At 44.3% G+C, this 15,410-nt stretch overlaps 1 pseudogene; it reads left to right on the top strand.

The window, feature by feature from the left end:
• LOC129838563 (conserved oligomeric Golgi complex subunit 5-like) overlaps positions 1–15,410 on the top strand; it is a 102,084-nt pseudogene that overhangs the window by 49,077 nt on the left and 37,597 nt on the right.

Below are 15,410 nucleotides of genomic sequence, written 5' to 3'. Positions count from 1 at the left end.
TAACCAGGAGGTTGCTGGATTGAATCCCCGAGCTGACAAGGTAAATATCTGTCGTTCTGCTCCTGAGCAAGGCAGTTAACCCACTGTTCCCCGGGCGCCAAAGACGTGGATGTCGATTAAGGCAGCACCTGCACCTCTTTGATTCAGAGGGGTTGGGTTAAATGTGGAAGACACGTTTCAGTTGAAGGCATTCAGTTGTACAACTGAATATGTATCCCCCTTTCCTTTTCTGTTCAAGCCCTCAAGAACTGTTGCCCGCTAAATATGATAATCTGTTTGCATCTGGCAATTTATTGGCTGTCCAGTATCCAGACGACCTGTCCCCAGAGCTTCCTATACAGTTAATCTCTTTCCATAACGTGTTGAGGCCGGAAATTAAGGAGAATGAGAGGCTGAATTAAAGATGTTACAGAACTGCTGTATTTGAGGCACTCCTCCCTTCTGCCCAGTTTCCCTGATGTTGCTACGGCAATCAAGCTGTTTTTACCATCGCTGTAACTGTCGCTTCTGCAAATAGATAGTTTTCCAAACTAAAACTCATAAAGAACTACATAAGAACAATTAGGCTCTTGGTCTGGTAGGAGCTTTTGAACACCTGAGTAAGTTCCACTCATTGCACTGGCTCCGTCCTAGCCTTGACCACGGGATTTGTTCCTCGATATCCCCCTTATACTTTCAATCAGTTGAATTGTTTTATTTTTCAAGTCCTGGGGCACTTTTTCAGTCACATTCCTGAAGCCCAAGAAACAAACCCTTAGCTTTCTAGTACATATAGAAATTTAAAAAGGTTACTTTTTGGAGAGTTACTTCCAAAATGATTTATTACGTGAAAATGTTTTTACATCGTGACCTGGAATGTGATCGTGTTGCAAGGCCAAACAAACTGACTCCTGTTGCCGGATGCTCTGAAATCCAGGGAAATTGAGGTTTCTAGTGTTCTAGTCCTATCATGATTCCTCGTGTCCTCTCACCTGTGTGTGTGTGTAAATATTTCATGAAACATTTATTTATAGTCCCCCAATTATTGCCCTCTTTTGTTTCGTCCTAGCCATAAAAACACAATTATCTTGTTCATTTTTATTCTACTAAACCTCCCGAGGGGGACACAGCTTTTTGCCTGATAGATTTAGACCCTGTTCCTCCACCCATCCATCCATCCACCCATTCTTCCTCCATCCTGCCTATACTAGAGATGAAAACTCTTCTGGAGAATAGTCAAACCCTCAAGGACTTTCTGTTTGTCTTTTTGTTTTTACTGCTTAATAAATCATCTAATATTTATATTGACTTCTCCTGCGATTTCAGGCCTGGCTTGGCAATTGGAGAGTGAGGCACATAGATGTGTGTCTGCTTGGTCAGAGCATCACTGTGGCACGCTATATTGTGCAGTCCCTGGTTCTTATCAAGGCAGCTCACATAAAAGATGAAGGCTGCGTTCCAAATTTCACCCTATTCCCTATATATGGTCAACAGTAGTGCACTATATAGCGGTTACAGTAGACCGAGGCTGACAGGAATGGAGAACAGCCACCTCCAACTGCTTGAGTACCTGTACCTGTGCGTCGGTGACTGATATAGTTCTACGGAGGTATTATTCTGAAGGAGTAGGAAGTTAGGAACGTGTGTGTGTAGTGTGTGCAGTGTGTGCAGTGTGTGGGTGCCCTTGAAACAGTCAAACTCTGCTTCCAGTTTTTTTTTCTTTGTACTGTTACATTCCCCGCACACGGTAATTTGTTTAATTCGTCAAGCATTATTATGGTTTGATGTTGAGAATGTAGTAAAGTGCTCTACTTGTTATTCACCAGAGAAGAGGGAAGAATAGCTGACAGAAGAGGGTGAAGGGTTGTTTTGAGAGGGGGATTAAAGGTGAACGTGTCAAGGTCAGATTGTTATCAGACAAGCAGCAGGCCTCTCTCTCCCTCTGTGAGATATTTACTTACGCAGTACAGCGGACAGACAGACTTCTCAAAACTGCAGCTCAGACAAGAGTGGGAGAGAGAGACGGGCAGTGAGAAAAAGCGAGTGTGGGAGGGATGGAGGTAGAGAGAGTTTTAAATGCTTAATCTCCTCATCTTTAATCTGAAGTGAGTTTCTTATTCATTACAAACTGCTCTGTTTCTCTGAACTGTAGTGTGTCTCGCTACCTCATTCTCTCTCTCACACACGAACACACACACACACACACACACACACACACACACACACACACACACACACACACACACACACACACACACACACACACACACACTCACACACACACACACACACACACACACACACACACACACACAGAGCAGAGTGTGTAAATCCTGTCTGTTGTCATCGTGACCCAGAAAGCTGTATTCTCAGGGGGACGGTGTCCTGTTTCAGAGACTCTGGGGGGAGGGGGGGGGGGGTGAGAGGAGGTCAGGAGAGAAGAGATTAGGGGGGATGCTTATAGGCAGTCTGCTCAGTCTCACCCGGGGACCAGAATGGAATGATTTTGACCATAATAAAGAACTGTGCCTGTAAAGCCCAGGTGAGAACATAACAGGATTATCTGGGCCTGTGTCTGTTCTCCGTAGTCTGTAATGGGCCACGTTCTGTTCGGCCCACTGTGATGAAGATAGAAGTGTGTCTGTGTGTAGTAGATGTCGACCGATTTATGATTTTTCAACGCCGATACCGATACCGATTATTGGACCAAAAAATGCTGATACCGATTAATCGGCCGATTTAAAATAAAAAAAAAATAAAAACATATATTTTTATTATTTGTAATAATGACAATTATAACAATACTGAATGAACACTTATTTTAACTTAGTATTCTACATCAATAAAATCAATTTAGCCTCAAATAAATAATGAAACATGTTAAATTTGGTTTAAATAATGCAAAACAAAGTGTTGGAGAAGAAATTAAAAGTGCAATATGTGCCATGTAAAAAAGCTAACGTTTAATGCACATTTGTGGCCTGCTGGAGGTCATTTTGCAGGGCTCTGGCAGTGCTCCTCCTTGCACAAAGGCGGAGGTAGCGGTCCTGCTGCTGGGTTGTTGCCCTCCTACGGCCTCCTCCACATCTCCTGATGTACTGGCCTGGCCCCTGGAATCAGTCCCTGATTACAGGGGCCAGTTGAGAAACAGCAGAGCTGTGGTCATGGAGGCCCAGTTGAATAGTCCTAATCTAAATCCATTCTTATGTTACTGAAGTGTCGTGTCTGATGCTACAAATGGGCTTTGACTGTGTATCCCTCCAGCTAAACCTGAATGAAATCAGTGTCAACTTGTTTTTCTCACTTAGCTCACTCAGAAAATACACACAAAAAGGTGCTGTTCTGCTTCTGTTGCCGTGGGTAAAGATGGGGGGAAATAGGTTGGAAGAAGTGTTTATGTTCAGTCACCCCCCCCCCCCCCCCCCCCCCCAACTCTCTCCCTCAAACATATTTATTATTTATTATTATGTGTCTATTTAGTTGCCTGTGTCTCAGCACAGTACTCGACTTATTTATAGTTGTTATATAATCACCAGAAACCGAGAAGATGAAAGCTCATTTCACGCTGGTTGCACCTTAACTCTGTCTTTCTGCTGTGGTTACACTGGGAACTGGTATGAAACCTCTGTATTAAAAGGCATAAACAAATGTGCTTGCAGCCCTCTCCCGTTGTACCTGTAGACACAGTTTTATCCTCATTGGAGTTCATTAGAACGATCAAGAAATTGCCATTTCATGAGCTTCTATCCAAACCCAGAGCCTGTTAATGGTCTAGAAGTCCTGAAATGTCAGCCAGCCATTACCAACATCATTCCTAGACCTGTCTCTTACTGATCTGAACTCTGAGAGAGCAGATGAGAGGATCTGGAGACACGAGAGGAGGATGGAGGGAAGATGAGAGGGGAATAGGCGGAGAATTAAAGGATGGAGAGCGGGATAGACGTGATCAGAGGTGACTCGGGAGCAGATGGCCCCTCAGCCTGGGCGTGAGTGTGTGTCTGTGTGAGTCTATCTGACCGCCTGTGTCTGCGTGTGTCATGAGAACCACATGAGACATGAGGACATGCAGAGAGAGAGAGAGAGAGAGAGCAAGGCAGGGAGGGAGGGATAGAAAAGGTGAGAGGAACAGACAGAATGTGTGAAAAGGTGCTATTCTACAGCGCATGCTGTCTGTAGTGACAGCAGCTGTCACGACTCTGTATCTTTCTCCTCTTTCTTTTCTCTTCACACACTCTCTCTTGTTCCTTCTCTCCCTCACTCACTCTCCATGATCCTCTCCTTCTTTTGCAACCATATCTCTCTCTCTCCTTTTCCCTCTGTCATCTCTGGATGGATGAAGAGATGAACAGGAGAACTGTTATGTGATGGTGCATCCCAGCTGGGTTTCCATGTTCTCCTCTCTTAATGGCAGCACCCCACTGCTCTGATTGGCCTGCAGCTAGATCAACAGAACACTTACCTAACACCCCGTCCTGCAATCACAACCAGGATATATTCTCGTTTTGTGTCATACAGAAGACTGCATGCAAATAGCAAATGACTGTATTCACTGTATAAGAAGTGGAGCACTGTATTGGAAATAGGGGATAATTTGAGGCGTGGCGTTCACACACACAAGCACACACACACACACACACACACACACACACACACACACACACACACACACACACACACACACACACACACACAACCTTTGCATAACTTTGTCTTCTCTATCCTTCACCAGTTGACAAGTGACCGTCAGACACTTGGCTGAATGTCTTGTCACCATGCATATACTGTGTGCTTTATCTCCCTTAAACAGCAAAATTAGCCTTCAGTGACGTTTTCTAGGAAACCATTAGCCTACATGGCAGTAGCGTAGCTAGAAATTCATTGGTGGGTGGGCCTGCAGAAATGTGCGTAATTAACTTCTTGCAACTCTACACATTTTGCCATAGGGGAAAGAGAAACATTTTGCAGTTGTATAGCTAATCTCATGCTATTCTACACATTTTGCCATGAGGCGGAGAGAAAATGTTGCTGTTTTTAAAGCTAATTACCTGCAACTCTAAACATTTTGCCATGGGGCAGAGAGCAACATGAGCCGTTTTATAGTTAATCTGATGCTATTCAACATTTCCATGATGCTGAGAGAGATGTTTTCCTTTTTAAAGCTAATTAGAGCTAAAATATAGGTGTGTTCACTGTGACAACAGCACTGGATTATGAGCTATCTAAACGAACAAACAAAGTATGCAGTAGCTGTGGTGTGTGTGTGTGGGGGGGGGGGGGGGGGGGGGGGGGGGTGTAAAGCCATAGAAGCACAGTGACGTATGCCTCTATGTGGTAATAATGGGGCGTGTGGCTTTTCAGTTAGTCATTTTTTGACTTCTCATCCCATGAGAGTGAATGTCATTCCCGTGCATTGCTTGCTATTCAGTCCATCTGATGGTGTTTGCATGTTTCGGTAAAAATACATAGTGTCCCGTTTGGAACACTAACAAGGTATTGAGCATTAAACAAAAACAAATTGATTGGGTGCTACACCCAGCTGATTGGTTAGAGAGAGAGAGAATGCGCTCACACATCTGTAATAGGCCGACTTGTATTGTTTGAAGGACAAAGAACACACGAGAGAAGGTTCTGGTCAAAAGTATAGCCTTGTCTTTCAAAAAAAGTCACTGACTGAAACGACAACAATGAAAACGGGAGTGATGATAATCGTGTGTGGACCGGCATAAACTTTACAACACATAATTTGACTTGGTTATTTATGGCATGGTAGTGACGGTTTCATTATCATTATTGGGAGCTGACCTTTGAGGCACCATAAAGGAGAGACAATGTGATGGTGTATGTGTTAATAACTATTGCCCCAGAAGGACTGATTGGGGACTGTCTGTTTTTTACTCTACATACTGTGGTCTCTTCGCTAGTTTTCAGAAAGTTGAGGAGTCCGTTCTCCTACCAACATGCTACAGTCCCTTCATTATTTAATTGAGACTTTGGGATTGTTCCTCATACAGACAGAGCAGAGCTGTTCAAAGCTCCTAGTGTGGCCTCTCAGTAAATGAGGAGAGATCATCCCGGAATGAGCTCTTTAGCTCACCGTCTCCACTTGTACATAACGCGCATGCACATACGACAGAACACGCACACGCGGCAGAACGCACACACGCTCAAATGCTTGTACACAACCACACACACACACACACATACTCTGTCAGCTACAGGCTATATCTGGCAGCGGGCCAAGTTGTCTGAAACAAAGCGATATTGTTTCCTCAGTGTAATTTGCTTTGATGTTGCTCAGTGTTCTGTGAGGACCAATTTGTCAGGATGTGGAAGCTGTTTCTTCTGTGTACCAGAGGGGAGACAAGTGTTCTGTGCTGGGAAAAACACTTTCCCTCTCTGTTTTACATTACCAGGCCCACTAGTTAAAATGTGTTCTAGTTAGAGCTCTGGGTGGAAAGGGAGCAGAACAAGCCTTTGTGCTTACCTGGTGATTTTCTCTATGGAGATATATACTGATCCACAAGAAAATGCTGGATTTTCCTACCACTTTACACTTGCTTTGTGGAAGATGTACTGAGTCGGACACTTCTTCCTTCTATAATACAGTGTATGATATATGCTGTATAGCAGGTGCTTTTATCCAAAGCAACTTAGTCATACGTGCGTTCATTTTCATATGGGTGGCCACAGTGGGAATCGACTCACGGTCTTGGTGTTGCAAGCACCGTGCTCTTCCAACTGAGCAACACAGGACCACTTCCTGTTCTTTTGGTTCCGCTTCATCGAGCAGAAAGACACTGATTTGTGTCTGGTTGGTGGTAAATGTATGATAGTTAATGGGCATCATTTGCTATTGTTTCACGTCATGAATATTGAATAGCATTTCAGCATCTATTCAAATGTTGACTTTTTTTCTTTTTTTGAATGTCAAATCAAGGGAAACTACATGCCAGTGATGTTGGGGGAAACATAAGTTACCTCATGTTCAAGACATTAGCAGAGGGAAAGAGGTGTGTCATCTAACAACAACAAGAAGTTTAAGCTGCCATAAATATGACGGTACTGTGCTAGTCTCCCCAAAGATTCATTAGTCTCTTTATTTCTCTCTGTGTGTGTGTGTGTGTGTGTGTGTGTGTGTGTGTGTGTGTGTGTGTGTGTGTGTGTGTGTGTGTGTGTGTGTGTGTGTGTGTGTGTGTGTGTGTGTGTGTGTGTGTGTGTGCGCTTCATGCACATTGATGAAGTTCTCATTTTATATCCATATTTGACGATATTACGTCTCTCCCAACCTTGAAGAAATGAGCCAGTTACCTAAGTCTTCTGAGTAGAGTTTTGAGTCCGTACTGTGATGTCCAAATAGACACTAAATGAGTTGTTTGTCAAGTGATTTTTGTTTCTTAAACTTCTCCAACGTGTCCTCTCTCATTGACTCACGTGTGACGCCTCTCCACATGCACTTGTTTGTCACCTTTTCACTCCTCTGTCGTTTTCCCACCTTCTGTCTTCTTCCCATCCTCCTCTCCTAAAAAGTGTGTTCTTTCTGCTGGTCGTTTTGTGTCTGTCTGTTAAATGTACACAACCAGCCCTAAAAGACTCGAATAGGCCTTCCTGATGTTTGTTATGGGGTTGCCTTGGTTACGCTGCAGCAGTTAGAATGTATTTCTCACTTAGTTCTGGCTCTGCTGCCGAACACCCCTCTATTTTCTTCATCTCTCTTTTAGGAGCTCTACCTTTTTATGATCTCCTTCCCTCCTGAATGATGTAGTGCATTCAACCCTCTCGTTAACCCTAGTTAAAACAAATGTCACGCGCAGCAACTTAGAAATACAACTTTGTGAGGAAACCCGACAGCTGTAGAGTCAAGTAAGGTCACAGGCTTGTTATTGTGTTGTTTGATATTGTTACCTCGAAGTAGATTGGATCTGTTGTCATCAAACAGACACACACACAAACATCAGAGTTTACATAACCCACCAACGTGTGTGAACAGTCTCACCCATCCTCTTATCAGCAATTGGTTTGTTTGACAAATACACAGAGTGTGTGTGTGCATGTGTGTGTGTAAATGTCCACGCCGTGGTAAAAGCTATGGTTAGTGGGTAGTGGTTCAGGTCAACAGGTGTCTGTAGGAAGGAACCAATGAAGTAGAAAGCAGAGGGTTGTCATTTGTGATGCTGCCTCAGTCTCTCTCTCTCTCTCTCACACACACACACACACACACACACACACACACACACACACACACACACACACACACACACACACACACACACACACACACACACACACACACACACACACACACACACACACACACACACAGACAGAGCTACAGGGAAGCAAACGTCAAAGCGTACCTAACCCTCCAACATACAGGTAACTGCCAAAATAAAGGAAACACCAACATAAAGTGTCTTAATAGGGGGTTGGGCCACCACAAGTCAGAACAGCTTCAGTACACCTTGGCATAGATTCTACAACTATCTGGAACTCTACTGGAGGGATGCGACACCATTCTTCCACAAGAAATTCCATAAGTTGGTGTTTTATTGATGGTGGTGGAAAACGCTGTGTTAAATTGGCTCGAGATCTGGTAACTGAGACGGCCATGCCATGTGGTTTACATCGTTTTAATGCTCATCAAACCATTCAGTGACCACTCGTGCCCTGTGGATGAAGGCATTGTCATTCTATGGGGACATAGCCATGGTAGGCAAAATAATGGGCAACTGGGCCTGCTCAGCATTTTTATAGATGACCCGAAACATGATGGGATGTTAACTGCTTAATTAACTCTGGAACCACACCTGTGTGGAAGCACCTACTTTCAATATACTTTGTATCCCCCATTTACTCAAAGAATTTACTCAAGTGTTCCCTTTATTTTGGCAGTTACCTATATGTCATAGGCTTGTACTTGTGTTGTTGGATATTGTTACCTCAAAGCAGATTGGACATTTGTCATACAACTGAGAGAGAGAGAGAGACACACACACACATACACACACACACACTTACAGGAAAGCAAACGTCATGTACCATAACCCACCAGCATGTGTGTAAACCATCTCACCCATCCTCTTATCAGCGATCGCTTTTTTTGACCAATTTCTTGTCATACCCTTCAAGTGAGTGAGTGAGTAAATGTCCACTCTGTGGTAAAAGCTAACAGGGCGTATGGACAGTGGGTAGTGGTTCAGGCCAACAGGTGTCTGTAGGAAGGAACCAATGAAGTAGAAAGCAGAGGGTTGTCATGGAAGCCACTGGAACTACTCCCAGCAGTGCCTTAAACCACTGACCTCAAATCCTCTGGGAAATAAAAGAGATCACTAGAGATGACTTATTCAATTATTCATTCCAGCAGAGGTACATGACAGAGGAATGTTTCTGAGTTTGAGTCAGCCGTCGTCATTGGTATGTATTCTGTATAAAGAATTGTGTGTGTGAATGTATGTGTCTGGTTGCAAGGATTAATAGTGTTGATGGCTAGGCACCCTGTTGCTCACATTACTGCTCCTGTAAGCTGCTTTCACTCAAATACCAGTCAAACATTAAACTTCCTATCAGGAAGAGACCCCCCCCCAGCCCACCATCATTCACACACTCATGCGTGCACACCAACAAAAACAAACATTTAAACATGCCTGTAATGTTTTAGAAAGAACAAAACCACAAACATGAAAACATGCCTCTCTCCGAAAACGAAATAGACACACACAGCATGCAAAGCCTCTTCTCCATGGTTGCCCACCTTCCTCTAGAGAAACACTTCTAATCTTGGAACCACCAAAATAAGCCTTTCTCCCTGCTGTGAATGTGAATATGCCTGCACATATGGCCAGGCCTGCTATCCCCCTCTCTTCTAATGAGAAATGGTTGTTTTCTGTGTGATGATGTACCTTTTTGGAAGTCTTCAGTGAGTGTGTGGGATCCAGTTCACACCAACCTTGTACTAGCAGCAGGCCCAGCCATAGAGATGCATATTTTAGTAATGCGGACCCAGCCCATCTGTAAAGAGGCAGGCACGGCCGGCTGAATATGTAACGCTGAGTGAATTGAAATGCCCTTGGCTACACTCATATGGTCAGAATGAACATCGGACTATTTTATTTAACCAGGATGTCTCTTGAAATTAGAAGTCCAGAAACCATGACAGCAGCCTCACAGTCATTGCATCACTTTCATGTCAAAGTATAGGCCTAGCAATGAAGGAAGCCAAGAGCCTAGACAGGTGTTTGTGTTACACAGCATTGTGCATATTACATTCCCTGCCTGGTTTAATGAGGTTATCTGACATGGTGTCCATAAGGATACAGGGTGTATGGGTAATATTCTTGGCTTAGTGTTGCAGCTGCCTGCCTGACCACAACAATACAGTAATGGTCTGTGAAGGGTGGTAGGGTGGTTTCTTCCCCTGTACTGTGTGGCTGTGTCCCAATTGGCACCCTACTCCCTACATAGAGCACTACTTTTGACCAGGGCCTGTAGCGCGACAGTGTAGGAAATAAGATGCCATTTGGGACTCGACATGTGTGTGCTGCCACATGCAGCACATGCTCGTTATGACTGAGTGGACTGCTTCTCTCACCTCCCCACCGACCGAGAAGGTCTCACTACTCCTGTTGTGTGTGTGTCTGTGTGCGTGTGTGCGCGCGCGCCTGCGCCTGCCCAATCAAGCCAAACCAATGAACCTGATTTTGTTTTGCGGAAAGAGAAAGATCCCCCTCGGTACCTTCTACACCGGGAACAAGTGTGTGTGTCCATTTATACACTACCGTTCTAAAGTTTGGGATCACTTAGAAATGTGCTTGTTTTTGAAAGAAAAGCAATTTTTTTTCTCTTAAAATAGCATCAAATTGATCAGAAATACAGTGTAGATATTGTTAATGTCGTAAATGACTATTGTAGCTGGAAACGGCAGATTTTTTATGGAATATCTACATAGGCAAACAGAGGCTCATTATCAAATCAAATGTATTTGTCACATACACATGGTTAGCAGATGTTAATGTGAGTGTAGCGAAATGCTTGTGCTTCTAGTTCCGACACTGCAGTAATATCTAACAAGTAATCTAACAATTTCACAACAGCTACCTTATACACACAAGTGTAAAGGAATGAATATGAATATGTACATAAAAATATATAAATGAGTGATGCCCGAACCGCATAGGCAAGATGCAGTACATGGTATAGAGTACAGTATATACATATGAGATGAGCAATGTAGGGTATGTAAGCATTATATAAAGTGGCTAGTGATGCATTGATTACATACATTTTTCCATTATTAAAGTGGCTGGAGTTAAGTCTGTATGTTGGCAGCAGCCTCTCTGTTAGTGATGGCTGTTAAACAGTGATGGCCTTGAAATAGAAGCTGTTTTTCAGTCTCTCGGTCCCAGCTTTGATGCACCTGTACTGACCTCGCCTTCTGGATTATAGCGGGGTGAACAGGCAGTGGCTCGGGTGGTTGTTGTCCTTGAGGATCTTTTTGGCCTTCCTGTGACATTGGGTGGTGTAGGTGTCCTGGAGGCCAGGTAGTTTGCACCCGGTGATGCGTTGTGCAGACCTCACTACCCTCTGGAGAGCCTTACGTTTATGGGCGGAGCAGTTGCCGTACCAGGCGGTGATACAGCCCGACAGGATGCTCTCGATTGTACATCTGTAAACGTTTGTGAGTGTTTTAGATGACAAGCCACATTTCTTCAGCCTCCTGAGGTTGAAGAGGCGCTGCTGCGCCACCTTCACCACGCTGTCTGTGTGGGTGGACCATTTCAGTTTGTCCGTGATGTGTACGCCGAGGTACTTAAAACTTTCCACCCTCTCCACTACTGTCCCGTCAATGTAGATAGGGGGCTGCTCCCTCTGCTGTTTCCTGAAGTCCACGATCATCTCCTTTTTTTTGTTGACATTGAGTGTGAGGTTATTTTCCTGATACCACACTCCGAGGGCCCTCACCTCCTCCTTGTAGGTCGTCTCGACGTTGTTGGTAATCAAGCCCACCACTGTAGTGTTGTCTGCAAACTTGATGATTGAGTTGGAGGCGTGCATGGCCATGCAGTCGTGGGTTACACAGGGCGGGGTCGAGACTCAGGGTCTCGAGCTTAATGACGAGTTTGGAGGGTACTATGGTGTTAAAGGCTGAGCTGTAATCGATGAACAGCATTCTTACATAGGTATTCAGCAACCATCACTCCTGTGTTCCATTGGCACGTTGTGTTAGTTAATCCAAGTTTATAATTTTAAAAGGCTAATTGATCATTAGAAAACCCTATTGCAATTATGTTAGCACAGCTGAAAACTGTTGTGCTGATTTCAAGAAGCATAAAACTGGCCTCCTTTAGACTAGTTGAGTATCTGCAGCATCAGCATTTGTGGGTTCGATTACAGGCTCAAAATGTCCAGAAGCAAAGACTTTCTTCTGAAACTCGTCAGTCCATTCTTGTTCTGAGAAATGAAGGCTATTCCATGCGAGAAATTGCCAAGAAACTGAAGAGCTCATACAACACTGTGTAGTACTCCCTTCATAGAACTGCACAAACTGGCTCTAACCAGAATAGAAAGAGGAGTGGGAGGCCCTGGTGCACAACTGAGCAAGAGGACAAGTACAATAGAGTTTCTAGTTTGAGAAACAAACAGATGCCTCACAAGTCCTCAACTGGCAGCTTCATTAAATAGTACCTGCAAACACCAATCTCAACGTTAACAGTGAAGAGGCGACTCCGGGATGCTGGCCTTCTAGGCAGAGTTGCAAAGAAAAAGCCATATCTCAGACTAGCCAATAAAACAAAAAAATGAAAATGGGCAAAAGAACACAGACCGAGGAAGATTGGAAAAAGTGTTATGGACAGCCATTCTAAGTTTAAGGTCTTCGGTTCACAAAGAAGAACATTCGTGAGACGCAGAAAAAATGAAAAGATGCTGGAGGAGTGCTTGACGCCATCTGTCAAGCATGGTGGAGGCAATGTGATGGTCTGGGGGTGCTTTGGTGGTGGTAAAGTGAGAGATTTGTACAGGGTAAAAGGGATCTTGAAGAAGGAAAGCTATCACTCCATTTTGCAACACCATGCCATACCCTGTGGACGGTGCTTAATTGGAGCCAGTTTCCTCCTACAACAGGGCAATGACCCAAAGCACAGCTCCAAACTATGCAATAACGATTTAGGGAAGAAGCAGTCAGCTGGTATTCTGTTAATAATGGTGGCCAGCACAGTCACCGGATCTCTACCCTATTGAGCTGTTGTAGGAGCAGCTTGACCGTGTGGTACGTAAGAAGTGCCCATCAAGCCAATCCAACTTGTGGGAGGTGCTTCAGGAAGCATGGGGGGAAATCTCTTCAGATTACTTCAACAAATTGACAACTAGAATGCCAAAGGTTTGCAAGGCTACAATTGCTGCAAATGGAGGATTCTTTGACACAAGTTTGAAGGAAACAATTATTATTTCAATTAAAAATCATTATTTATAACCTTGTCAACGTCTTGACTATTTCCTAATCATTTTGCAACTACTTTCATGTATCTTTTCATGGAAAAATTTGAACGGTAGTGTATATGTATGTGTGTACATACACATTAACTTCAGACTGTTGAAAAAGCATTCCAGTTGAAGCTGGTTGAGAGAATTCCAAGAGTTTGCAAAGCTGTCATCAAGGCAAAGGGTGGCTATTTGAAGAATCTCAAATATAAAATATATTTTGATTTGTTGAACATTGTTTTGGTTACTACATGATTTCATGTTTTATTACATAGTTTTGATGTCTTCACTATTATTCTACAATGTAGAATATTTAAAAAATAAAGAAAAACCCTTGAATGAGTAGGTGTGTCCAAACTTTTGACTGGTACTGTACACTACCGGTCAAAAGTTTTAGAACACCTGTACACCATCACATGCTTCACGGTGGAGACACGGCTGTTGTTCAAATGTATGTGGAAATGCCTTCAAATGAGTGGCTTCAGCTATTTCATCCACACCCGTTGCTGACAGGTGTGTAAAATCTGACTTTCAACGTGGCACCGTCATAGGACGACACCTTTCCAAGTCAGTTTGTGAAATTTCAGCCCTGCTATAGCTGGAAACGTCTAGGAGCAACAACGGCTCAGCCGCGAAGTGGTAGGCTACACAAGCTCACAGAGCGGGACCGTTGAGTGCTGAAGCGCGCAGCGTGTAAAATCATATATCCTTGGTTGAAACACTCACTACTGAGTTCCAAACTGCCGCTGGAAGCAACATCAGCACAATAACTGTTTGTTGGGAGCTTCATGAAATGGGTTTCCATGGCCGAGCAGCCATGAAGTGGTGTAAAGGTCGCCGCCATTGGACTCTGGGTTTGGTGGATGCCAGGAGAACGCTACCTGCCTCTATGCATAGTGCAAACTGTAAAGTTTTGGTCGAGGAGGAATAATGGTCTGGGGTTGTTTTTCATGGTTCGGGCTAGGCCCCTTAGTTCCAGGGAATGGAACAACCGCATACAATGACGTTCTAGACAATTCTGTGCTTCCAACTTTGGCAATAGCTTGGGGAAGGGCCTTTCCTGTTTCAGCATGACAATACCCCTGTGCACAAAGCGAGGTCCATACAGAAATGGTTTGTCGATCGGTGTGGGACAACTTGACTGGCCTGTACATAGCCCTGACCTCAACCCCATCGAACACATTTGGGATGAATTGGAACGCCTACTGTGAGCCAGGCCCAATCGCCCAACATCAGTGCCCGACGTCACTAATGCTCTTGTGGCTGAATGGAAGCAGGTCCCTACAGAAATGTTCCAACATCTAGTGGAAAGCCTTTGCAGACGAGTGGAGGTTGTTATAGCAGCAAAGGGGGGACCAACTCTATATTATTGCCCATGATTTTGGAATGAGATGTTTGACGAGCAGGTGTCCACATACTTTTGGTCATGTAGTGTATGTATATATGCATACACACCCACCCGACCCGGAAGGACGCTGCACACTCATGCATGCAAAGAACTGATCAAAACTCGCCCCTCGGCAGTGTGTGTATTTCTGTGTGCGTCATACACGGACGCGTCCTTTTTATCCACAGCAAACTCTGGTGTTAGAAGTACTGCATCATGGCTTTGGACATGAGAGCGTCATGGTTAACTCAACACCTGTGTCACCTCATTTGACTGATCCCTGGACTGCAGACATGAGACGTACAGTGTCACGTCGTCCAGACGGCTGGGGTCGAGGCTCCATGACAGGGTCTTGACATTATCACATCCACCAGCTGACACCTCACTGGGCCGTGAGCTCTGGCGCTGGCTTCCTGATTATGACCCAGCTGGAGCTGACTTTAGGGGCAGTTTCCTAAATGGCCTTGAGTTAGGAATGGAGAGAGTTGTAACTGTGTTTCCAAGAACTCGTTAGGCCGGAGAAATGAGGTGGAGAGAGGGGGAGCTAGAAGACTGGGGTCTGACCTCAATC

This window comes from Salvelinus fontinalis, chromosome 39 (genome assembly GCF_029448725.1).
Source record: "Salvelinus fontinalis isolate EN_2023a chromosome 39, ASM2944872v1, whole genome shotgun sequence".
Classification (NCBI taxonomy): domain Eukaryota; kingdom Metazoa; phylum Chordata; class Actinopteri; order Salmoniformes; family Salmonidae; genus Salvelinus; species Salvelinus fontinalis.
Note: the sequence above shows the minus strand (reverse complement) of the source record. Positions and strands in the feature narration are given on the sequence as shown.